At 37.0% G+C, this 26,962-nt stretch overlaps 1 pseudogene; it reads right to left on the minus strand.

Annotated features, from left to right (window-relative positions):
- Nucleotides 1-1,142: 1,142 nt before the first annotated feature.
- The window catches only part of LOC119618771 (GPN-loop GTPase 3-like), a 33,518-nt pseudogene continuing 7,698 nt past the window's right edge, over nt 1,143-26,962 (minus strand).

Genomic DNA, 26,962 nt, shown 5'->3' on the forward strand with positions numbered 1-26,962 from the left:
AATGGTTCATTATCTGAATTTTTTTAATCTTTCAGCTGTAAGGATGGGTCTTATTTAGACACAGCCAAAATTACTGCTCTATAAAGAGCTTAGGGCTACCCTGACTCTGAAAGATCTATATAAAACTCAGTTCTATTTCCAAGGCTGCTATAGATCCAAAATAAATCATCAGCAGTCTGTACATTCATTTATATATACATACTGTACCTTCTCTAACTGAAAATATTTCACACAACAGATTGAATTCAATATGCTTTCCCTTAAGATGCTATTCTGAAGAGCAAAAGTGCTATTGCCTAAAATTTTAAAAGATAAGATATTAATTGCAGTGTTTTTATAGCCTCAACATTATCTCCACTGATGATTCGCTTAACCTTTCCAATTACAAAAATCATCCAAATAAGTATCCTAGTTTAATTAGAAAATATGTGGTCAAATCCTTAGATTTTTGGCAGATTGCATTCACAACTCAGAAATTAATGTCTAGGGAAAGTGTCTTTCACATATTTCAGGTATACTCTGGATCAGTAAAGATATTGATACTTTCTAGATATTGTAAAGCAGAATACAGATACTAGCATAAAACAGGCAATATAGAATGCCTTTCAAATTGAATAGGTACTTTTTTCTGTTAAATCAGGAAAGACTTTAAAATGATATTCCCTTTTAAATTTTTTAATTATATAAATAATACATTTTCAATGTAGGGAAATGGTAAGATACAGATGGGCAGTAGTCTTACCTATATCCTTCCAGACATTTCCCTCTGGAAAGACATGTATATTTTGTTACAACAATTCCTGCACCTCAAAAACAATACAAACAGTAAAAATAAGGTTGTACTAGCCTTATTAACTGTTGCACAGCTAATTTATATACAAATCTATGTGCATTCATTTCAATTTTGACTTTTAAATTTAAATTGATGCTCTCAAAATAATACTACAAGTTTCCACATTAAGCAGCAACAGTTTCAGAATAATTCAAAACTTGATTCAGGCATGCTGCTGATAAAAAAAAATGTACTTTTTATTTCATTAAAATATGTAGCTTTCTACTACTGTATCCTTCGAAGAGAAGAATATTCTACCAGTTTGGCCACAGGCTCTTCACGTATGGACAGTTACTCCCTAGTAAACTCTTCATTCATCCTGGTGTCCTTGAAAATATTCATCAAACATACAAGACTTATTTTCATGTTCCTTTGGTTATTTAAATTTTGAATCTTCTCCACATTGAATGGCAAAATCAATATGCTATAATATAATGTTCATACTTTCTTCATCTGACTGATCATGAGGTAAGAAGAGAACTATGCTGCAGTCATCAGTCCACATACAGCTTTAGTTACTTTTTTGAATGTTTTGCTTCTTAAGTCATTTGTAGAATAATCGAATAAGGAATCCATGTCTGGATCTAGAAACTCTGAGTTTCCTTTTTAGCTTTTTTACTCTGCAGCTACATTTTGATCACGATGTTAACTTGTAGAATTTCTAGAGAGAGCATGGCACTTAGGACTGCCAAGATGCCAGAAATACACTTGAATGACTCCACCATGAACTGAGAATCAACAAGAAAAACTCCATAGACTCAGAAACCCCACTGCTCGAGCTGCAGGACCAGTTGCTTCATCACAGTCAGGTGAATGTACAACTCAGTCCAAGCTGGACAATCAAAGTTAGCAAGGATATTACCAATTACTAACGGGATTGTAATTGTCCTAGTCCTTCTGAAAGCAATTAAACAATATGAATCAAAAGCAATACGAAGGTTCATACCTTTTACATATCTTTACTCTCAATTTATGAAATTATAGACTAACCAAATATTCCAAAAATATGGAAAAATTATATGCATGAAGGAGTACCTCAGATCATTATTCATAACAGCAAAATATTGGAAAATACCTACAGTGCCATCAATAGGAAAGTGAATAATGAAATTATAGAGCATCCACTCAAATATTGTCAAGCCTTTTAAAAATTATCGTTATAAAGACTGTGCAAAGGCATGAATAATGCTTATGACATGATATTAAATAGTGACTCAAGCTTTATAATTATTTGTACTAATGACTTCAATAAAACATAAAAAGAGAATGTTCGCTATTACTAAGACCGACTGTCTAAACTAGATTGCAATTTTTCATCAAGAGAGTGGCAGACAGAGTATATGTGTGATATGGTTTGTATCTGTGTCTCCACCAAATCTCCAACATTGGGGATTACAATCCCCAATGCTGGAGGTGGGGCCTGCTGGAAGGTGATTGGATCATGGGGGTTGATCCTTCGCGAATGGTTTAGCACCATCCCTTGGGTGCTGTTCTCATGATAGAGTTCTCACCAGATCTGGTTGTTTAAAAGTCTGTGGCACCTGCCTAGCCTGCCCCTCCACCTCTTCTTGCTCCTGCTCTGGCCATGTAAGACGTGCCTGCTTCCCCTTCACCTTCTGCCACGACTGTAAGTGTCCTGAGGCCTCCCAAGAAGCAGATGCTGCCATACTTCCTGTATAACCTGCAGCGCTATGAGCCAATTAAACATCTTTTCTTTATAAATTACTCTCAGGTATTTATTTATAGCAGTGCAAGAACAGATGAATACAATGTGCATAGACTGTTCCAAGACCTTGGAATGTCTTATGTAAAGGCATATTATTAGTCAGTGAAGTAGAACCACGAGAAATAATATAGATTAAAAGGTTTGTTATAGGGATTAGATTTTTATGAAACTATGTTGCTGGGGGAGAAGTCTGTGCAAGGCTGTTGTATCTGTGTCTGATGTTGAAACTTAAGTCACTATAGAATAGCCAGCCAGCAATTGGTAGGAAAGCCTGAGTAGATGAGGGCAAGGACATACTAGAAGCCAAAAGAACAAGCGAGTGCTTGAGGACAAACTTAACCCGAGTCCCTTGGCTTGGGCTTTCTGTCACTTGCAACCTAAGGAGTTATAACTGATAAAAGTAGATCAGTCTTGGCCTTGAAATAATAAGTCTGATTATCTTATAGAAACTTCACTATGGCTCCACCTAGCAATAAAACCCATGGAGCTGAGTGACTGACAACCCCTTCCAGAGACCAAATGGGCAGAATCTGGGAAAAACTGGGAAGACAAAAGGAGTTAAAGACTGAGGCATGGAGGAGAAAGCAAGAATAGGAACCTTGAAAAGTGGCAGTTTAGTAACCTTGAGGCTCTAGAGCAAAGACTCTTCATGGACATTGAGAAACTTGGCATCTGCTGAATGGAGTGTAGAAGTCACTCTCTAATCTCCACCTTCTATGCATTCTGTGTGGGTTAGAAAGTAGAATGGAAACTTAACCCTTGGTGAAAAGCTGCTTTGTGCGTTCTTCTAGACTCTATCTGTGTTTTTGGCCCATGAAGATAGGTGATGACAACCAAGGCTAAGTGTTGACTGATACAGCCATTACCTACTGCAGTGTACATGCCTCCACTTTACATTTGTTTGAAAATTCCCATATAAAGAAAATAAATAAACAGAGCACAAATCTTGATAAATTCACAGTTGTGTGTCTATACTGCCTTCATATCCAGTTGAAAAATGGTCAACACATCATAAATGATTTCATGCTGGGCACAGTAGCTCATGTCCATAATCCCAGCACTTTGGGAGGCTGAGGTGGGAAGATTACTTGAAGCCAGGTGTTTAAGATCAGCATGGGCAATAGAGGCTGATCCCTGTCTCTACAAAAAATAAAAAATTAGCTGGATGTGGTGGTGCACACCTGCAGACCCAGCTCTCAGGAGGCTGAAGCAGGAGGATCTCTAGAGCCCAGGAGTCGGAGGCTGCAATGAGCTATGATTGTGCTACTACACTGCAGCCTGGAAAACAGAGCTAGACTGTCTCTAAAAATAAAAATAAAAATGTAAAAGAAAGGAAGAAGAAGAAAAATTTTTAAAATGATGTAGCAGAATTTTCCCTGCCAAATCCACCAGTTAATAACCTATTGTTATATCCTGAAAGTTATGTTGGGATTATTTCCTTCTGAAATGGACTTCCTTCCATTCCACCTTCTATCCCTGTGTATTTTTGTTCACCAAGACTCTTATGAGAATATTCTACTACAAATATGCCATTGTTGGGGAGAGAAAAGCTTTCACCTCAGACTCTGTCTGAAACACTGGCTTATGTCTGCCCAGCCCTCTAAGAAGTAAGCATGATTTAATAAAGGCCACCCTGGGGCTCACGTGAGATCACAATTTATCTCCACAGTTTTCATGTTATGTTATTATCCTAATGTTGCCTTAAGACTCTTGAAAATAACACTTAAAAAGATCCACATTTCTCATATCTAAAGGAAGTTTGTTATTCCTTTGTTTGCACTCTACCTTGTTAGAAAAATGATTGGAGGAAACTTTCTGTGATATAAAAGATGAAGGAAAGGAAGAAAGAAAAAAAGAAAGAAAACGAGAGAGAGGGAAGGAAGGAAGGAAAGAAGGAAGGAAGGAAGGAAGGAAGGAAGGAAGGAAGGAAGGAAGGAAGGGAGGGAGGGAGGGAGGGAGGGAGGGAGGGAGGGAGGAAGGAAGGAAGGAAGGAAGGAAGGAAGGAAGGAAGGAAGGAAGGGGGAGGATCAAGTCAGAGAAAAAAACAATAGTTAAAAAAATAAGTTGTCACTAGAGTGAGAATAACATGCATAATGCATTTTTTAATGTCCTGAGAAACTGAGCTGTATATTTGTTTCATAGCTCCCCAGCTTCCACAGCAAAAATGGAGAACTGGTAATTATCACTATTTTTATTCTTTATGGTTGCTCAGAGGGAGAATTTTTAAAGGGGACATTAGTGGAATAAAGTTATCCTTCTGTCACTCACATTTGATTACTCATAGACTTTTCTATTTGAAGACACATTAAGGAAAATTTTCCTTGCAAAAAAATGTGGTCAAATGAATTGATCAATGTGTATACCTGCCAGGTGCCCGGCACCCCCACATGCCTATAGGACATTAACTCCAGTAGCCTGTGTGACCATGTAGAATAAAAATAAAGTTACTGGGAGTTCAGGGTTGATAATATCTCTGATTTGTATACTTCTGCAGAAGTCAGTCTCTTTCAAAATATGGGAACAGCGAGTTAAAATAAACTGTCTTATTGGCAGAACAGAGTGTGATCATGAGCTACCATTCAGCTTTTATGCTGATTCATCAGCTCACAGTGAAACAAGCTTGCATGAGAGCATCCCAGGATCACTGAACATTCAGAGGTATGTCCTCGCATCCTAATTTTTTAAGGTAAAATGAGATTTTCATAGAATAAGGATACAGCTGGTAAATAGCAAGACTAAAATTACGTATACACTAGCCTACATTTAAGAATAGCTTGGCTAATTACTCTTAAGTCATCGGTTTTTTGTTTGTCTTTGTTTTTTTACTATTTATTTCCTTTGCTTTACAGCTTTATTGATGCATAATTAATGTAAATAAACCATCCATATTTAAAGTGTATTACTGATGAGTTTTGACATAATATACTTCCATGAAACCATCTTCAGTCAAGGTAATGAAACTTTATATCACTGTCAGAACTTTCTCTGACCTCTTTCACACTCAATTATTGTTTTTAACCTGCCTGTTTCTATTATATAGCAAATAATTTGCTTTTTAGAATCAAGTTCATTGTGATGCAGTGAATATCATTTGCTCTTTTGAACTGCGGTTGATGATTCTGTGGCTTTTGTAGGTATCACAAAAGGGATTTACTTTTATGCAGAAAACTTAGGCTCAGCAAATGAATCTATATTTACAAATTTATGATGGTCCGAAATGGTGGGAAGAACTGGCCAGTCTCTCTAAGGACAAGAGTAGCACATTTAAAATGAAGTTGAGTTGATGGTGATGGGGGCAGGGTGGTACCACTTCAGTGTAAGAAAACTGCAGAGAAAAAAAAAAAAATCACCTGATTACTGTGGCAGGTGTCGGTTCATGATTACATCATGAAAGGGGTAAATAGTTTAGAATATGCTAGGGGCTGGTGAAAAATTAAAGAAAAAAAGACGGAAGAATGAAAGGGGGTAAGGGAAGAAGGGGAAAAGGGAAGGAACGAATAAAGAAGATATTAAGAGTAAAGGGGAAAAGACAGAGAACACTGCAGTAGGGTTTTGGGCTAAAAGACATAGAGTGACTTTTGTGGTAAAGAAACCAAAGAAGGTCGTGAAATGGGTATCCAAAAAAAAAACGGGCAGCCTGTGGCGCTGCGGCTGGATAAAGAGCATCAGGGACAGGGAGGCTGTAATAAGATTCCACCACCATCTCTGCCCATCACTAGGGCTGGAGGCAGAGAAAAACTTCCCCTACTCAAGAAAAAAGAAGCTATTTTTGTCAAGTTAAATGAGCCTGAACCTGCAGAGCTGAATTGGCAGATGAATATTGTTAATTGGTGCAGTTTCTTCGGTGCAGGAAAAAGTTTCCAATCAGACCAGCGATTCATCGGCCACATGAAGGCAATTTATTAATAAAAATGAACTGAAGTTTCAGAATCCTTGATCATGATGAGCTCATGGTCCTTTGCCTCCCTTCCCTTCCCTAGAAAGGATGCCCTACAGCAATGATGCCTCAGTGATATCTTCTCCAGCCCATTCCATATGTGGCAACATTTCAAGTGGTTTTTTTTTTTTTTCATTAGGAATTTCCACATTTAGTTGTCAAATCAAGCTGTTCTAATTGCCTAATTGTGGTTCTCCCTTCAACAACAGACTTTTTGAGGAGTTCCTGATTCAAAGTAACCAGGAAAGTCTGCTAAGTGCAGCATAATTCTGAAAAGTGAAGGGGAAAACAAAATGAAACAGACAGGAGAAACAGTCTCCCTTTTAAAAAACTAACTTTATTTTACATTTTAAGAAATTGGACAAATGTATCCTCCTATGTAACCATAACCACATTAAGACATGGAGAATTGACATCATCCCAAAGAATTCTGGTTTCCTTTGGAGTAACCATTCTCCCCACCCCTGGTCACAGACAGCCACTGGTCTCCTTTCTGTCATTGTAGATTAGTATTGCCTTTTCTAGAATTCCATACAACTGAAGTTATATGATGGTTTTTTTAAAAAGTCAGCTGAACGTTTTTTGAGATTCAATCTGTGTTGCTGTATGTTCATCATTAATCCATGCTTTTCATGGCTGAGCAGTATTCTATTATATAAACGTACTCCAATATGTGTATCCATGGGCATTTGGGTTGTATCTGAAATGGGTATAAAGTAGTATCTCATTGTTTTAATTATATTTTCCTAATGACTAGTAATGTTAAGTGTTTTTTCATGTGTTTATTGGCCATTCGTGAAGTTCTTTTGTGAAATGTTTGCTAAAATCTTATGCCCATTTTAAAAAACAGGGCCGTTTTGTAACGCCCAATGGGTTCTCCTTGCCTGCTGCCCAAGTAAAGGTGATTTATCAAGGAGTTTGTCCTTTGCGTGCCCAGGTAAAGGAATTGCAATAGAGAGGGCTTAACTCACTCAGAGCCACCTGAATGGGAGACTGGAGTTTTATTGCTCAAATCAGTCTCCCTGAAAATTTTTAGACTGGGTTTTTTTAAGGATAATTTGGCAGACAGGAGGCCAGGGAGTAGAGAGTGCTGATTGGTTAGGTCAGAGGTTAAATCATAGGGGACTGAAGTGGGTTTTTCTTTTTGTCTTCCGTTCCTGGATGGGATCGCAGAACTGGTAGAGCCAGATTGCTGGTCTGGGTGCTAGCTGATGGATCAGAATGTAGGGTATGGAAAATATCTCGAGCACCAGTCTTAGGTTTTACAATACTGATGTTATCTCTAGGAGCAATTGGGGAGGTTCAGCATCTTGTGGTTTCTGGCTGTATGGCTCCAGAACATAATTTCTAATCTTGTGGCTAATATATTACTCCTATAAAGGTAGTCTGGTCCCCAGGCAAGATGGGAGTTGGTTTTGGGAAAGGGCTGTAATCTTTGTTTCAAAGTTAAACTATAAACTAAGTTCCTTCCAAAGTTAGTTCAGCCTATGATCAGGAATGAACAAGGGCAGCTTGGAGTTTAGAAGCTAGATGGAATCAGGTTAGATTTCTTTCAGTGTCATAATTTTCTCACTATTATAATTTCTGCAAAAGTAGTTTCAATTTTTCTTATTATTGAGTTGCGAGAGTTCTTTATATATTATATATTATTTCTTTTTTTTTTTTTTTTTTTTTTTTTTGAGTCAGGGTCTTGCTCTCTCACCCAGGCTAGAGTACAGTGGTGCAATCATGGCTCATTGCAGCCTCAAACTTTGGAGCTCAAGGGATCCTCCCGCCTGAGCCTCCTGAAGTGTTAGAGTTACAGGCATGAGACATGGTGCTTGGACAATATATTCTTTGGTGTCTTTCATATAACTGAATTTTAAAATTTGATGAAGTTCAGTTTCTCCATTTTTTGTAGTTTGTCCTTTGTGTGGCCTGAAAAGTTTGCCTACTCCATAATTGTGAAGATTATTGCCTATATTTTCTTTTAGGGTTTTAGCTTTTACGCTTACACCTATACTCCATTCTGAGTAAATTTTTGCATGTGACGTGAGGAACTCATTGAGGTTCTTTTTATTTAATCCGTGTCTATTCAGTGATTTGGGAACTGTTTATTGGAAAGACCATCCTAACTGAATTACCTTGCTGCCTTTATAAACAATGAGTTGACCACATATGTGGTCTACAGGTCTATCTGTATGCAAATACTGCATTATCTTGATGACTGTTTGCATTAGTCAGTTCTAATTAGTCAGTTGGCTGCTATAAAGAAATACTTGAGACTGGCAATTTATAAAGAAAAGGGGTTTAATTGGCTCGTGACTCTTCAGGCTGTACAGGAAGCATAGCGGCTTCTGCTACTGGAGAGGCCTCAAGAAACTGAAAATCATGATGGAAGGCCGAGGGGAAGCAGGCTCATCTTACATGGCCAGAGCAGGAGCAAGAAGGGAGGAAGGGAGGTGCCACACACTTTTAAACAACCAGATCTTGTGAGAACTCACTCACTATACATTACCAAGTGGGGATGGTTTTAAACCATTCATGAGAACTTCTCCCCAAGATCCAATTACCTCCCAGTAGGCCCCACCTCCAACACTGGGGATTACAATTCTTAGATTTGGCAAGGAAACAGGTCCAAACCATATCACTGTTACCATACAGGAAGTCTTGAAATCAGACGGTAGATCTTGAATTTTTATTCTTTTTTTACCTCGAAATTACTTTGACTATTCTATGTTCTATGTTCTTTGCATTTCTGTTTAAATTTTAGAGTCAATTTGCCAATTTCTACATTAGTAGACTGTTGGGATTTTGATTAGCATATCATTCAAGCTATAGACCAATTTGAGTAGAATTGACGTCTTAACATATTGAGTTTCTTGTTTCATGAACACGGTATATATATACACTTGTTTAGGTTATCTTTAATTTCTTTCAACATGTTTTGAAGTTTTTAAAGTACAGATCTTGCAAATATTTTATTCTTAAATAGTTCATATTTTTAGATACCATGCTAAATAGTGTAGTTGATCAGATTTTATTTTCCAGTTATTATTACCAGTATATAGAAGCACAATGCAGTTCTTATATTAAATTGAGCCCTATGACTTTGCCAAAGTCATCTAGTAGATTTTTGAAGTTTTCTTATGATTTTCTATATAAATTATCATGATGTATACAAAGATATACAGTTTTATTTCTTTCTACAACCGTATGCATTTTATTTATTTTTTTTTAATTTTAAACATTTAATTTTTGTGGATACATAGTAGGTCTACATACTTGTGGACTATGTGGATATGTTGATACAGGCAAACAGTGTATAATAATCACATCAAGGTAAATGGAGTAATCATCACCTCAAGCATTTATCCTTTGTGTTACAAATAATCCAATTATACTCTTTTAGATATTTAAAATGTACAATTAAATTATTAAATTATTTTGACTATAGTCACCCATTGTTTCTAACTATTTCTTTGTATCCATTATTCATTCCCACTTCCCCCTCCCAATTTCCCAACTACTCTTCCCAGACTCAGGTAACCATCCTTTTACTCTATCTCCATGAGTTAGATTGCTTTAATTTTTAGCACCTACAAATAAGTGAGAGCATGCAAAGTTTGTCTTTCTGTGCCTGGCTTATTTTACTTAACATAATGATCTCCAGTCTTGTCTATGTTGATGAAAATGACTGGCTCTCATTTTTTCTATGGTTGAATAGTACTCTATTGTATATGTGTACATTTTCTTTATCCATCCTTCTGTTGATGAACACTTAGGTTGCTTCCAAATCTTGGCTATTGTGGATAGTGCTGCAATAACCATGAGAGTGCAGATATCTCTTTGATATACTGATTTTCTTTCTTTTGGATATATATCTAGCAGTGAGATTGCTGGATCATACGCTGGTAGCTCCATTTATAGTTTTGTGAGGAACCTCCAAATGGTTCTCCATAGTGGTTGTACTAATTTACATTACCACCAACACTGTACTGGGGTTCCCTTTTCTCCACAATTTTGTTAGCATTTGTTATTGTCCATCATTTGGATAAAAGCCATTTTAACTGGAGTGAGATGATATCTCATTGTAGTTTTGATTTGCATTTATCTGATTCTTAATGATATACAGTACCTATTCATATACTTGTTTGCTATTTGTATATCTTCTTTTGAGAAATGTCCATTCAAATCTTTTGCCCATTTTTTAATTGGATTATTAGATTTTTTTCTCCTATAGAGTCGTTTGAGCTCCTTATATGTTCTGCTTATTAGTCCCTTGTCAGGTGGGTAGTTTGCAAATATTTTCTCCCATCCTGTGTGTTATCTCTTCATTTTGTCTATTGTTTCCCTGCTGTGAGGAAGCTTTTTAAATTGATATGATCCCATTTGTCCATTTTTGCTTTGGTTGTCTGTGCTTGCAGGGTATTACTCAAGAACTCTCTGCCCACTCCAATGTTGTGTAGAATTTTCGCAATGTTGTCTTGTGGTTGTTTCATAGTTTTAGATCTTAGATTTAAGTCTTTAATCCATTTTGATTTCATGTTTGTATATGGTGAGAGATAGAGATCTAGTTTCATTCTTCTGCATATGGATATTCAATGTTTCCAGCTCCATTTATTAAAGAGACTGTTTTTCTCCCCATGTATATTTTTGACACTTTTATTGTCAATAAGTTCACTGTAGAAGTCTGGATTTGTTTCTGAGTCCTCCATTCTGTTCCATGGGCCTCTATATCTGTTTTTTTGTGAGTGCCATGCTGTTTTGGATACTATAGCTCTACAGAATCATTTGAATCAGGTAACGTGATTCCTCCAGTTTTGTTCTTTTTGCTCAGGACAGCTTTGGCTATTCTGGGTCTTTTGTGGTTTTATATAGATTTTAAGATTGATTTTTCCATTTCTGTTAAGAATGTCATTGATATTTTGATAGGGATTGCAATAAATCTGTAGAATGCTGTAGGTAGTATGGATATTTTAACAATGCTGATTCTTACAATCCATGAACATGGAATATCTTTCCATTGTGTGTGTGTCCTCTTCAACTTTTTGCATCAATGTTTTATAGTTTTCATTGTAGAGATCTTTCACTTCTTTTGTTAGTTGATTCCAGGGTACTTTATTTGTAGCTACTGTAAATGGGACTACTTTCTTGATTTTTTTTTCAGATTATTTTCTGTTGGTATATAGAAATGCTACTGTTTTTTGTATGTTGACTTTATATCCTACAATAATAAATTTGTTTATCAGTTCTAATACTTTTTTGGTGGAGTCTTTAGGTTTTTCCAAATGTAAGATCATATCATCTGCAAACAAGGAAAGAAAGATCCCTTGAATTTCTGTGCTATTGGTTTAATGTCTCTGGTTGCAATGTCTTCTTTTTCATCCCTGATTTTATTTATTTGGGTCTTCACTCTTTTTTCTTAGTTTGGCTAAAGCTTTTTCAATTTTGTTTATCTTTTCAAAAAAATACACTTTTTGTTTCATTGATCTTTATTATATTTTTAATATCAATTTCATTTGTTTCTGTTGTAATCTTTATTATTTCTGTTCTACTAATTTGGAGTTTGGTTTGCTCTTGCTTTTCAAGTTCTTTAAGATGCATCATTAGGTTGTTTATTTGAATTTTTTCTTATTTTTTGGCATAAGCACTCATAGCTACAAACTTCCCTCTTAGTACTGCTTTCACTGCATACCATAGGTTTTAGTATGTTGTTTTTCCATTATCCTTTGTTTCAAGAAATTTTTCCATTTATTTCTTACTCTCTTCATTGACTCAATAATCATTCAGGAACATACTGTTTAATTCCCATGTGCTTGTATAGATTCCAATTATTAACTCCTCTCATTAATTTATAGTTTTATTCCATTGTGATCAGAGAAGATGCTTGATATTACTTCAATTTTTTTGGAATGTTTTAAGACTTGTTTTGTGATCTAACATATGGTCTATCCTTGAGTATGATCCATATGCTGAAAAGTATTTATTCTGCAGTTGTTGGATTAAGTGTTCTGTAAATAATCTTCTAGGTCCATTTGGTTTATAGTGCAGATTAAGTCTGATGTTTCATTTTTTCTGCCTGGATGATCTGTCTAATGCTGAAAGTGGGATGCTGACTTTACTAGCTATTATTGTACTGGAGTCTATCTCTTTCTTTACCTCTAATAATAATTGCTTTATATATCTGAGTGCTACAGTGTTGGGTGAATATATATTTAAAATTGTTATATTCCCTTGCTGAATTGACATTTTTATCATTATATAATGACCTTCTTTGTCTCTTCTTATCATATTAGTCTTTAAATCTATTTTGTCTATTTTATCTGATACATGTATAGCTATTCCTGCTCTTTTTTGGTTTCCAATGGCATAAAATATATTTTTCCTGTAAGCAAGAGAACATTGTCTTATATTTTAAATCTATTTAGCCACTTTATGTCTTTTGATTGGAGAGATTTGTCTATTTACATTCAGTTTTATTATTGACAAGTAAGGATTTACCGCTGCCATTTTATTATTTGTTTTCTGTTGTTTTGTGGCCTTTTTTTTCCTTCTTTTCTTTCTTCCTGTATTCCTTTAAATATAGCTGTTTTTCTCTGCTGATATGTATTAACTTCCTTTTAAAGGCCAATAATTCTTAGGTTTGCCCCTTTTAGGCTATTTTCTAGATCTTTAGGCATGCTTCATTCTTTCATATTTTTTGTCTCCTCTGACTATGTATTTTCAAATAGCCTGTCTTCAAGTTTACTAATTATTTCTTCCGCCTGATCAGTTCTGCTGTTAAGACTGATGCATCCTTCAGTATGTGAATTGCATTTTCAATTCCAGAACTTCTGCTTCATTCTTTTTAATTATTTCAATGTCTATGTTAACTTTATCTAATAGAATGCTGAATTCCTTCTCTGTTATCTTGAATTTCTTTGAGTTTCTTCAAAACAGCTATTTTGAATTATCTGTCTGAAAGGTCACATATCTCTGTCTCTCTGGCATTGGTCCCTGGTGCCTTATTTAGTTCATTTGGTGAGGCCACGTTTCCCTGGATACTCTTAATGTTTGTGGATATTCCTCTATGTCTGGGCATTGAAGAGTTATGTATTTATTGTAGTCTTCACAGTCTGGGCTTGTTTGTGCCTGTCCTTCTTGGGAAGGCTTTCCAGGTATTTGAAGGGACTTGGGTGTTGTGATCCAAGTTTTTGGTCACTGAAGCTGTATGTGCATTAGGGAGCACTCCAAACTCAGTAATGCTGCGATTCTTACAGACTGCTAGAGGTATGATCTTGGTAATTTTGGATAAGATCCAGAAAATTTCTCTGGATTGCCAGGCAAAGTCTCTTGTATTTTTCCCTTACTTTCTCCCAAACAAACTCTCTCTCTTTCTCTCTCTCTCTCTCTCTCTCTCTCTCTCTCTCTCTCTGTGAGCTGCTCTCTGGTGAGCTGGGGGTGGGGTAACACAAGCACCACTGTGGCTACCACCACTGGGACTGTGCTGGGTCAGACCTGAAACTAGCACAGCACTGGGTCTTTCCCAAAGCCTGCTGTAACCACTACTTGGTGGTGAAGCCAGGCAGTCTTGTGTCCTTCCCTTCAGGGTGCCAAGTTCCAACCCAACCCCCCACCACCAGGCCTCAGGCAAGTCCAGAGATGCCAGCCAGGAACCACTGAAACTTCAGAAATCTACCTGGTGCTCTATTTTACGGTGACTAGGCTGGCACCAAAATCACAGGATAAAGTCCTTCCCACTCTTCCCTTCCCTTTCCCCAGACAGAGTCATCTCTCCCCATGTCTACCACCACAAGTTCATGGGGATTTCTGCCAGAAATGTTCACTTTATGTTCTACCACGAATGTTCACTTAAGGTCTGAGGGCTCTTCAGTCAGCTTGTGGTGAATGCTGCCAGGCCTGAGACTCACCTTTCAGGGAAGTGGGCTCCCCTCTGGCCCAGAGTAGGTCTGGAAATGCCATCCAAGAGCCAAGGCCTGGAGTTGGGAACCCCAAAGTCTAGTTGGTGTTCTTTTTCACTGTGTCCAAGCTGGTACCTAAACTGCAAGGCAAAGTCCCCTTTATTCTTCCCTCTGCTTTTTCTCAAGCAGAAGGAGTCTCTCCTCATAGCCACCACAACTGTGAATATGCTGAGTCACACCTGAAACCAGCACATCTCAGAGTCTCACTCAAGGCCCATGGCATGTACTACCTGGTTACCACTGCTGATTTTTCAGGGCCCAAGGGCTCTTTAGTCGGCAGATGATGAATCCTTCCAGAGCCAGGTCCTTCCCTTCAAGGCAGCAATTTACCTTCTGGCTGAGTGTGTGTCTAGAAATATTGTCCAGGAGGTAGGACCTGGGTGGGAGGCTTTACGACTCTGCCCAGTGACCTATCCTACCGTGGCTGATCTGTTATCTAAGATGCAAGACAAAGTCTTCTTTACTCTTCCTTGTCCTCTCTTCAAGTGGAAGGACAGGATCTCTTTTGGAGCTGTGAGCTGTGCTGCCTGGGGTTGGGGGATGGGTGGTGTAAGCGCTCCCTGGCCACCCTGGCTGGTGTCTTGCTAAATCACCTGCCCCCAACGTCCACTGGCTACAAACCCAGCTCAGCCTTAAGACTTGCCTAGGAGTTGCAGTCCTTGTGGACTAGCCTGCCTTTCAAGTTTATGTAGAACCCCAGAGTGCTTAAACCCAGAGTGGCAAGGCTTGTGGTATCTCAAATTACAACTGCTGGAATGGGCAATTCCCCTCTGGCTAGGGCTGGTCTAAATGTTCCCTCCATGTTCATTGGCTGAGTTCTGCCTGGTGTTGGCAGCACTAAGTTCCAATGCCAATTCCCACAGTCACTACACTCTCCTCCCCAAAGCACACAGTTTTGTCTCTATGCCATGTGGCTGCTGCCAGGAGATGAGGGAGGGTTGGTGTTGGCAATACAAGACTGTCTCTCCTACCCTCTTTAGTGCCTCTTTCAGTAAAATGAAGTTAAAATCAGCTACTGTTTGCTTGCCTGATTTTTGGTTCTTATGAGGGTGTTTTTCTGTGTAGATTGTTGTTAAATTTGGTGTTTCTCTGGGGAGGACAATCAGCGAAGGTTTCTATTTAGCCATCTTGCTCTGCTTCCTCTCACATTTTATTTAGTTTGATCCTATTGCATTGACTATGATTTTTGTAAAGTGTTGAAGTGGTGACAATGATATCTTTGTTTTCTTCCTCATCTTGATTTTTCACCATTAAGTATGATAATGACTATGGGATTTTATCATTATCCTTTACCATATTATGAAAGTTACCTTCTCTTCTTAGTTTTCTGAAAGTTCTTAGAGAATTTTGTCAGATAGTTTTCTGCATATATTAAGATAATCTTGTGTAATTTTTTTCTCCTTTATTTTGTTAATATGGTAACTACATTGGTTTCCAAACACTAAATTGACCTCTCATTCCTGGAATAAAACCCACTTGATTATAACATGTTATTTTTCTATATACCACTGGATTCAATTTGCTAAATATTTTGTTAAGAAATGTTACATGCATGTTAATGAGGGATATTGGTCTGTAATTTAGTTTTCTTGCACAATGTTTGCCTATTTTTGGAAATGTCGACCTTGTGAATCAAGCTGGGACAATTCTTTTCTTCTACTTTACAAAACGTCTTATAAAATATTGGTATTATTACTTTCTTAAATATTTGATAGAATTTACCAACGATCCCATCCAGGTCTGACATTTTCTTTGTGGGAATGTTTTCAATTCAAATTTAATTTATTTAATGTGTAAGGGCTATTAACTTTTTCTATTTCTTTTTATGTAAATTTTGATAATTTTTAAAGGAATTTTTATTTAATTGAAGATGTCAACCTTATTGGCATAAAATCATTAATAATTCATGTAACATAAAGAAGATCTGTAGTGATGTCTTCTCTGTCATTTATTATATTGCTAATTCATATAATTTCATTTTTAATTTTCTGTCTAGAAATGTATTTATTAATATTTTACAGAATTTTCTTTTTCTTTCTCTTTCGTTTATTTTCTCTGTTCGTGTTTTGTTTCATTGATTTTTCTGTTCTTACTTTTGCTTTTCCTTTCCTTGTATATACTTTGGGTTTAGTTTGTTCTTTTATTCTATATTCCTAAAGTATGAGGTTAAATCACGAGACTGCTCTTTTTTTCTAACATAGTATTTAAAAGTTACAAATTTCCTTCTACATTCTGCTTTACCTGCATCCTACAAATTTTGATGCATTAAGTTTTCTATTATTTTTCAATTTAAAATTTATTTTCCGATTTTCCCTTGTTATTTCTTGTTTGACTCATGAACTATTCAAATGTGTGTTGTTTAATTTCAAAATTTGGGAGATCTGAAAGATATGTTTCTGCTTCCAATTTCTAGTTAATTGCATTGTGATCAAAGAATATTTTCTATAAGACTTCAATCCTTTTATATATGCTAAGATTTATTTTACAGCTCAACAGTTTATCCTGGTCAATATTCTACATTAACTTTGAGAAATATACATTCTACTTTTGTTAGGCTAAGTTGACTGACAATTTTGCTCTAGACTTTTAAGTATTTATTGATTTTCTTTGTCAACCTGCTCAATGAATAACATAAAGAGATTTGTTGAAATTTACAATTATCTATGTATATTTATTTCTCCTTTTAGTTCTGTTTAATTCTTTCCATGTATTTTGAAGCTTTATTTTTAGGCAAGGTGCACACACATTTAGAAATATGATATTTTATTCAAGCATGAACTCCTTTATCAGTATAAAATATCTCCTTTATGTCTGGCAGTATTTCTTGACCCAAAGTCTACTTTGACTAATATTAATATAGCCACCCCCACTTTCTTATCACTCATATGTGCATGGTAAATATTTTCCATCCTTTTACTTTTAGCCTGTCTGTGTCTTTTTAAGTTAAAGTATGTTTCTTGTAGATAGTTTATAGTTGGGTCTTGCCTTTTTATCCAGACTGACAATCTGTGCTTTTAACAGGAATATTTAGACCATGTATATTTAGTGAAGGTCTCAATATGGTGAATGTATCGTCTTACCATTTGTTTTCTATTTGTAGCATCTGTATTTCCTTCCTTCTTTTCTCATGTGCTGCCTTCTTTTGGATTAATTATATTTCTTTAGTATTCCATTTTATCCATGTATTAGTTTATTAGGTTTACTCTTTTGATATTTTTTAAATGGCTGCCTTAGGGTTTCTCATATGCATCTTTAACTTATTAGAGTCTACTTTCAATGATAATTCAATTCTCCCTGGCCATTGTGTTGTTATACATATTATTTCTACATATGTTATAAACCTAATAATAACTACAGTGTTAATATTTTTGCCTTAAATATTTGATATTTTTAAAAATATAAAAAGAAATAAAAATGTACTACATATTTATTATTTCTTACACTCTTCACTTTTCAATATTTTCATCTGGTATCATTTTCCTCTGCCTGAAGAAACTCTTAGAGGGCAGATATTCTGCTAATAAATTATCTGAGCATCTTATTTATCTGAAAAAAATCCTTTATTTTGTCTTCATTTTTGAAAGATATTTTTGCACATACAAAATTCTTGGTTGATGGTTTTTATTTGTTTTAACATTTAAAGAAATGTTCCACTGTCTTCTAGCCTGATTGTAAATAGCCACAGCCTTATTTTTTATCTTTGTTCCCCTGTACACTACGCCTATACCCCAGCAATTGGCTGCTCTTCAGGTTTCTCTTACTCAGTATTTTTAAACGATTTGTGGCGTGCCGTGGTTTAGTTTTCTATGGGTGTTTATTCTGCTGGGAATTTGTTGAGCTTCTTAGATCTGTGGCTTTGTGGTTGTAATCAAATTTATACTTTTTTGGCTGTAACTTAAAAAGATGTTTTCTGTACAGCTCGATTTTATGGGGCTGAAGTTGCACATGTTTCACTGCTTGATACTATCCCATGAGTAACTGAGATAGTTGTTTTACTTCTTTTTATCCTCTCTTATTTCCATTTGAATAGTTTCTAAAGCTATGTATTCAACTTCACTGCTTTTTTATTATTTTGTTGTTGTTATTATTATTATTGTTATTATTTTGAGATGGAGTCTCACTCTGTTGCCAGGCTGGAATGCAATGGTGCGATCTCAGCTCACTACAACTTCCGCCTCCTGGGTTCAAGTGATTCCCCTGCCTCAGTCTCCCGAGTAGCTGGGACTACAGGTGCACGCCACCACACCCGGTTAATTTTTTTTTTTTTTTTTTTAGTAGATATGGGGTTTCACCATATTGGCCGGGATGGTCTCCATCACCTGACCTTGTGATCCACCTGCCTTGGCCTCTTAAAGTGCTGGGATTACAGGCGTTGGCCACAGCGCCTCGCCTGCTTTTTTTTAGTGTTCAATCTGCTGTTTATTGCATCCAGTAAAAATTTCATTTGAAATACTGTGTTTTTCAGCTCTATAAATTTTATTAGTTTCTTTAAAACTATATTTCCCATATATTACCTCATGATATTTATATTTTCCTTTAAGTCTTTTAATGTATTTACAATAAATATTTTAAGGTCCTCGTCTGTTAATATCATCATTGTCTTTTCTGGATCAGTGACATATTTTCTGCAAATTATGAATACATTTTATTGCTCCTTCATGTGCCTAGTAAACTTTTATTGGAAGCTAAGCTTAGTGACTGGTATGATGTTGAGTGCTAGATTTTGTTGTCTTTAAAGAGTGTTGGACTTTTTCTCAAATGCACTAAAATTACTTGAGGATATGCTGAATTATTTTGAGGCTTGTTTCAAAACTATATTGGGGCAGATATAATGTTGCCTTTACCTTAGGTATCATTTCACTCTACTTCTAAACCATTTCTTCTCAAGGGACTCTACTGAATGTTCCGGTTGTTCACTTCACTCTGACTGGTTGAAAGATGAACATCTCCTCCCACCCTGTGTGAGCTGTGGGAATTATTTAGCATACACATCCCATCCCATTCTTTTCTCAGTCTCATGGAATGTTACCCTTTGCATGTGCCATTGAGTACTCCACAATACTAAGGTGACCTCCCTACCTGTATATGGAACCCTTTCTCTGCATACCCTTTTCCTGTCTGGTTCTTCACACTGCGTATTCCAGTCACCTCAACCCCTGCAGACTCTGATCGCTATTTTCTCAACTCGAAAAGACCATGTTCTCCTTAAGTTTCTCCTGCCTGGATGACTGCCCAGAAAGAGCCTCCAGGCAGAAAGCCAGGGTAATGGTCAGGTTCATTTTCTCGTTTCTCTTCTTTCAAGGATATCCATCTTATACTGCTTTTGGTCCAATGTCTGAAAACAGCTTTTAGTTGTTTATGGTAGGATATTAAATCTGGTACCAGTTACTCCATCATGGCTCTAGCAAAACATTTGTTTTCAAAAAGATAAAATGTAAAGCGTAACATAATTAAGGATGTGGAAAATACAGTCAAATAGTAATTGCTTGTGCTTTTTTCCAACTGTACAATAGAACTAAAGTAGGTTTTATCCTACAATTGTATATAATCCCAAATAGAACTCCATTACTTCCACTAAAAATTCCCCATAATGTACAGGGAACCAGGTCTAGACACTTTAATAAGAGTTAAAAATACATACTTCTATTGTATATTTGCATTTAGAGTATCTTTTTTTACTTTGTTAAGCAATTTTATTTTGTCATAAAGTAAGTCTCCCGCCAAGGACAGATTTTATTGTTCTACTTTATAATGGACAGGGGAATGTCTAATTCCTACTCCACATATAAAGAAGAGTTTTTCTTCTCTGTCTTTGCCTTTTTGCTTTCCATTGGATTAATCTTCAATAAATATTTCAAGGTCCAACTCAAGTCTCTTTCTCCAGGGAGTCTTACCCAACTGTTTTATCCCTGTATTAGTTATGATAAAGCTAAACAGTTGCCAAAAAAAAAAAAAAGAAAGAAAGAAAGAAGGAAAGAAAAAGAGAGAGAGACCATAAAACACAGCACCTTGAAGTATATGGAAATTTCTCTGTCAGCTATCAGTTTGAAGGTTAGCAGTGCATGGTAAGCAGAGCAGCTCTTTCTAAACCTCCTCTCAAGCCATCAGGTCATAACCCCTTAGATACAACCCCTACATGATCAAAGTTGGATTGCTGCCACTTTTCTTAGTAGTAGTTATGTAGTTTCTTTTTCTCTTTTCTTATTATTTTAAGTTCCGGGGTACAAATGCAGTTTGTGCAGGTTTGTTACATAGGTAAACGTGTACCATGGTAGTTTGCTGCTCCTATCAACCTATCACCTAGGTATTAAGCCCAGCATGCATTTGCTATTTTTCCGAATACTCTCCTTCTCCCCTCATCCCTGACAGGCCCCACTGTGTGTTGTTCCCCTCCCTGTGTCCATGTGTTCTCATTGTTCACTTCCCACATAGAAGTGAGAACATGCAGTGTTTGGTTTTCTGTTCTTGTGTTAGTTTGCTGAGGAAAATGGCTTCCAGCTCCATCTATGTCCCTGCAAAGCACATGATTTCATTCTTTTTTTATGACTGCATAGAATTCCATGGTATACATGTACCACATTTGCTTTATCCAGACTATCATTGATGGGCATTTGGGTTGATTCCATGTCTTCGCTATTGTGAATAGTGCTGCAATGAACATACCCGTGCATGTATCTTTATAATAGAATGATTTCTTTTGTGTACATACCCAGTAATGGGATTGCCGGGTCAAATGGTATTTCTGGTCCTAAATCTTTGGGGAATGGCCACACTGTCTTCCACAATGATTGAACTAATTTATGCTCCCACCAGCAGTATAAAAACATTCCTATTTCTCTGCAACCTTGTCAGCAGCTGTTGTTTCTTGACTTTTTAATAATTGCCATTCTGACTAGTATGAGATGGTATCTCATTGTGATTTTAATTTGCATTTCTCTAATCACTGAAGTTGAGCCTTTTTTCATATATTTGTTGTTCTGCCACTTTTTCTTTCTCTTCCAGAACAGCCAGTTGTAAGGGGTAAAATAAACTGGAGAAGAGAACATCCACATGGATTAAGTCCCAAGCTCACCCTTTGTTAGTGAAAATGTAGTCACGTGGTCATCCCTACTACAAGGTAGACTAGAACATATAATCGAACTGGATAGCCATGATATTGCTGCATTAACATATAAGAAGGGGAGATGAATTTTGGAGGATAGCTAGCGTTCTCCTCATTTAACTCTCCCTTCTCAGAACTCAACTTTGTGTTCAGATGTAGCACAGCAGTCAGCTATGCTAATCAGACAAGTAAGAGGGGATGCTTAAAGGGGAAGGATCCATTTAATAAACTTTGTGTCCAAATAGACACGTTATTTAAATAAAAATAAACAAATTATTGGCTGGGCATGGTGGCTCACGCCTGTAATCCCAACACTTTGGGAGGCCGAGGTGGGTGGATCATGAGGTCAGGAGATCGAGACCATCCTGGCTAACATGTGAAACCCGGTCTCTACTAACAATACAAAAAAAATTATCTGGGCATGGTGGCAGGTGCCTGTAGTCCCAGCTACTTGGGAGGCTGAGGCAGAAGAATGGCATGAACCCAGGAGGTGGAGCTTGCAGTGAGCTGAGATCGTGTCACTGCACTGCAGCCTGGGCAATTGAGCAAGACTCTGTCTCAAAAAAAAAAAAAAGGTTATTGTTATTTGTCTTTGTTTAAATAAGTTATTATGTGTACAAATAAAGAGGCAGTAAATCTGATTCTTGCTTGGTGGTTTTCATTATTCCTTTATGTAAAGTTGCATGTTCAATAGGTCTATTAATGAGACTTTCTCAAGTACAATTTCCATTTAGTACTCATTTCAGGTAGGCAATAGAGGCATGCAATGTAATTCATTCATTATTACTGTAAGTTTGGGGCATAGACAGACCAGATTTAAATCTTGGTTTTGTCATTTTCAAGCTTTGTGGCTTTGGTGAATTACTTAACTTCTCTGAGCCTCAGGTTTTTGTAACCATACAGTATCTATCTTTCAGAGTATGGCAAAGATTAAATGAGATAACATTTGTAAATACCTAGTACAGTGCCTGAGCACAGAGTTGGAGCCCAAAAAATTGGGGAAATACACACACACACACACACACACACACACACTCATCTTGCTCTCCCGTTCTCTCACTGTTCTCCTTTCTTTGGAATATTGAGTAGTTCACTGTACACCTACAAGGTACAAGTACACCTTTTATTCTGTTCTGCCACAAAAGTGTAGCTTTTCTTCTGAAGTAGATTTTCTCGAAGTACACGTCCAAGAATAATAATCATTAACTGAGCTTAGAAAAAAAATTCAGATAGCATGAAAGTCAGAAGAGAGATTCCTTTTTCCTTTTTTCTTTTTTGAGAAATGAAAGAATCTTTTTGGGGATCCAAAGACTAATACTATGTAGTGGTAATAGCTCCTGTCTGAGAATCTTGATATGACTCTGAATTCCACAACTAGCTATGTGGGCTTGAAAAAATCACTTAGTCTGCCTGGGTCCTAAAGAGAATAGAGTCCTAAAGAGAATAGTAATCATGTCCATTTATGAGAATGACTGCGCTAGTAATGTTTTTATTTAGTTTATTTTTTATTTAGTTGTGCAGTCAAGGCTAAGAGAACTTAATTACCTTGTCTAAGGTTTCTGAGCAGTGAACCAGTGGTTTTCATTCAAATCTACTTTATCCAAAAGTTTTGCTGTTAACCAAATGGGGATATCAGACAAGCTTACCTTCAGGTTGAATTCAGTGACTCTAAAATTCAATGACTATAAATTCGGGTCAAGGAAAGATCAAAACAGAACACAGTTGCCCAGAAGACACCACAGTGAAAGCAATATTTTTTGACTAAGACAAATACATTTGGAGCTCAGCTGTGCCAGTTAGCATGTTAAGATATACAAGGTCTAAATCAACATACTCAGAAGGCTATTCTCTTTTTCTTATACTCATGGGTCAAAACAGTTGAAAGCAAGAAAGAATTCCATGAAAGGTCCATGATTTTGAAATTCCCCTAACCAAACTTACCCATTAATTACCTCCCCACCTTCTAGTGTGGAACCGCTTACATTTATTCTTTATTGCATCCAAGTTTTTGTTTGTCCATCATCTTTCTTCTCTTATTAGACTTCTTCCTCCTTGGAGAAAGGTCTATGCTTTAAAAAATTTTCTCCAAGCCCAGAGCTGCTGATTTCCCTTGCAGGCTTGTGTTTTTAACCATTCTTCTACATTATGGTCCACTTCAGACATCCTTGCTGTCCCTTGACTATCTGGCATTGTCACTGATTTCCAAGTTGTAGCCTTTAGCTTTACTTTAATATGCAATTAATTTAGTAGATATTTCACCATAGAAATTTCCAGTAGAACTCAAAAATGGTACCCACACTCGAAATCCGCTGGTTTCACAAATAACAAACTGAATATCAGTTTGTGCTCAGCTAAGACAGCGTACTATGCTATAATTTATTTCACCTTCACATTATGTACCAGAAAGTATTCTATGTGCTTTGTACTATTTATCTTATTTAATCCTCATAAAAACTATACGTAGTGAACATTATCTGATCTTTGGGATATTTTGCCTCCTTCATCCCCGTTATGGATCTACTTGCTGTTTTTAAATACCTATTTCTAAGCTACCAAGTTTTAAAACTTCATTTGGCTTGTAAACATTTGATTTATTAGAGTGTTGTAAACTGTGTTGGTATAAACCTCAATTAGTTTAAATCTCATAGTAGCGGCAAAAAGGAAAACAGCATAAAAAAGGCAACAAACTGAAGCTGTCATCCAGTTAAAATCCAAAAAAGAATAAAATAAAATAAAACGAAGAGGGTTTAACATGGAACTCTGACTCTAAAGCGATTCATTTGTTTATTTAATCATGCAATATATCTAATCCGGCCCTAGAGACATGACAACAGATGGGGTGTGTGTTGGGATGAATACCCAAGCGAATATGTTCTGTTTGAGAGCTGTCATGCAGGAGTTAGTGGAGAGGATTTTAAAAATCTTAAAATTAATATGTCTCTCTCTTGACACCCCCCAAACTTAGTATGTATCCTTTGTGACATTACCAACAGATAAACTCTAAGGAAAGGGGGCAGTTAGTGCACTATGAAAGCCACCATTTGGAGGACATCCTCCCCAGAGAAACTTCAGTTCAAAGTTGAGTCTCAGGAAGATGTACGCCAAGGTCATGAAACATTACACACAGACAGGGAACAGCTCTGCTATTGCTCGTATCACCAGGCTTGAAATTTGAGTTCTGGCCGGGCGCGGTGGCTCAAGCCTGTAATCCCAGCACTTTGGGGGGCCGAGACGGGCGGATCACGAGGTCAGGAGATCGAGACCATCCTGGCTAACACAGTGAAATCCCATCTCTACTAAAAAATACAAAAAACTAGCCGGGCGAGGTGGTGGGCGCCTGTAGTCCCAGCTACTCGGGAGGCTGAGGCAGGAGAATGGCGTGAACCCAGGAGGCGGAGCTTGCAGTGAGCTGAGATCCGGCCACTGCACTCCAGCCTGGGCAAGAGAGCCAGACTCCGCCTCAAAAAAAAAAAAAAAAAAAAGAAAGAAAGAAATTTGAGTTCAATGATGGTGAGCACTGCTGCAAATGCCCCTGGTGAAAAACAAACAAAAAAAATGTGCACAGTGCCTTCTCATTTGTGAAATATTTTCACATTTTTTACCTAAGAATGGGAGCTCTTGCTCATGGTCATCACTAAACCCAAGATTAAAACAATGCAGCAGTCGTTTATTTCACTCGACAGTGAAATAAATGCATGTAAATAAAGTCAACAGGCAGAGAAATACTGCAATGAAGAACAGTGTAGCATTATACGTGTCTAAATATGTACAGCTTGAAGGAAAAAATAAAAGGAACAAACGCTAAGGGGAAGTAATTCATTTTCCTTAATTAAAAAAAAAGTAGTGTCTCCATCTTTCTACCTATCTACCTACCTAATTTCACAAAAGATTTGAGGCAATATTACACAATATTCATAGTTATATATATATCATAAAAACAAGTCAGAGTTAGAGAAACTGTCAACAAAGAGAAAGATAGGGTCAGGTTGATGATTGAGACAAGGACAAGCCTATGCCAATAATTTCAACACCTTGGGAGGCTGAAGTGGGAGGATAGCTTTAGTCCAGAGGCTCAAAACATCCTGGGTAACAAAGCAAGACTCTATCTCTACAAAAAAAAAAAAATTAAAAATTAGCCGAGTATGGTGGCTTATGCCTGTAGTCCCAGCTACTAGGGAGGTTGAGGTAGGAGGGTAGCTTGAGCCCAGGAGTTCAAGGCTGCAGCGAGCTATGCTCACAACACTGTACTGCTGTCTGGGTGACAGAGCAAGACCCTGTCTCCAAAAAAAATAAACAAATAAATAATCAATAATCAATATATAAATAAAAACAAAGATTGGAACAGATCTCCAGATGTCTTAGCGCATCTGTAGAAAAGTTATGCCAGTTTATCAACAAAAGGAACATCTTTTCCTTACACTTAAGCTTGAAATAAATTTCTTACATGAAACTTAAAATAGAGAGAGCACTGAGTGACACGGTAGATGGCATTCTTAACCACTTATTTCCATAAGCGCAGCAACAAAGTGTGTAGAGCTTTTTATTCTAGTGTCCCTGAAAGTCAGCTGAGACCTGTTGCCAAACTACAAATGTGTAGGATGTTAAAACAATGTCGTTTCACTCTGCAAGTCTCTTAGCTCCAGTTTTATCCAGGGGTAAATTCTAGTATTTCTGGCTGAAACATATTTTTCAATTTTACATAAATGTCAGATCTTTCTTTGGAGACTTTTGATGAAAATCTGAGCTGCTGACAGGCCAAGATTACTTTCCTTGGGAACGTAGGTGTGGGTGAGAAATATGTGAAAGTATAGCCTTTAAAGGTGATGACATCTGATAACAGGACTTTTCGTAAAAATGGAGGCACCTAACCAGGACTTTCAACAGGAAGGACCAGCATCCTATCTCTCTCCCAAGCCTTGCTCTTAGAACATAAACAAATAGGCATCTGGTCTCTGGTGAAAGGCCTGAAACAAATTTGATGTGTTCCCCTGACATCTGAAAGTGAGAAGGCCTCTAATGGCCTAACTGTAAGTTCCTCTTCCTACTCTGAACCCATAAATAAGATCCTCCATCCAAACAACACTCCTTATAGAGAGGACCAGGATCAGGGATACATTCTTTCTTATCCCTGAGTAGCAGGTTCCCCTTTTCTGCCAGTTAATGGAATTATTCACAAGCAGATCACATCCTCATGCAAGAATCAAGGGCACCCCACCCTCTTAGTACTACAAAGTCAGCCTCCCAAGATCCCTGGTTGTTCCCACTGTTTCCAAGTGCAACCTCCATGTGACCCTGCATGGTGATCAAGACATGGCCCTAAAGTGGCACCCTCAAGGACACTGAAACAGCCTGGCCACTTGCTTTAGCCATCAAAAAGCATCACACTACCAGGGGTAGTATCGAATGTCTGTCCTCATTCACT

Source organism: Chlorocebus sabaeus, chromosome 9, assembly GCF_047675955.1.
Source record: "Chlorocebus sabaeus isolate Y175 chromosome 9, mChlSab1.0.hap1, whole genome shotgun sequence".
NCBI classification, from domain to species: domain Eukaryota; kingdom Metazoa; phylum Chordata; class Mammalia; order Primates; family Cercopithecidae; genus Chlorocebus; species Chlorocebus sabaeus.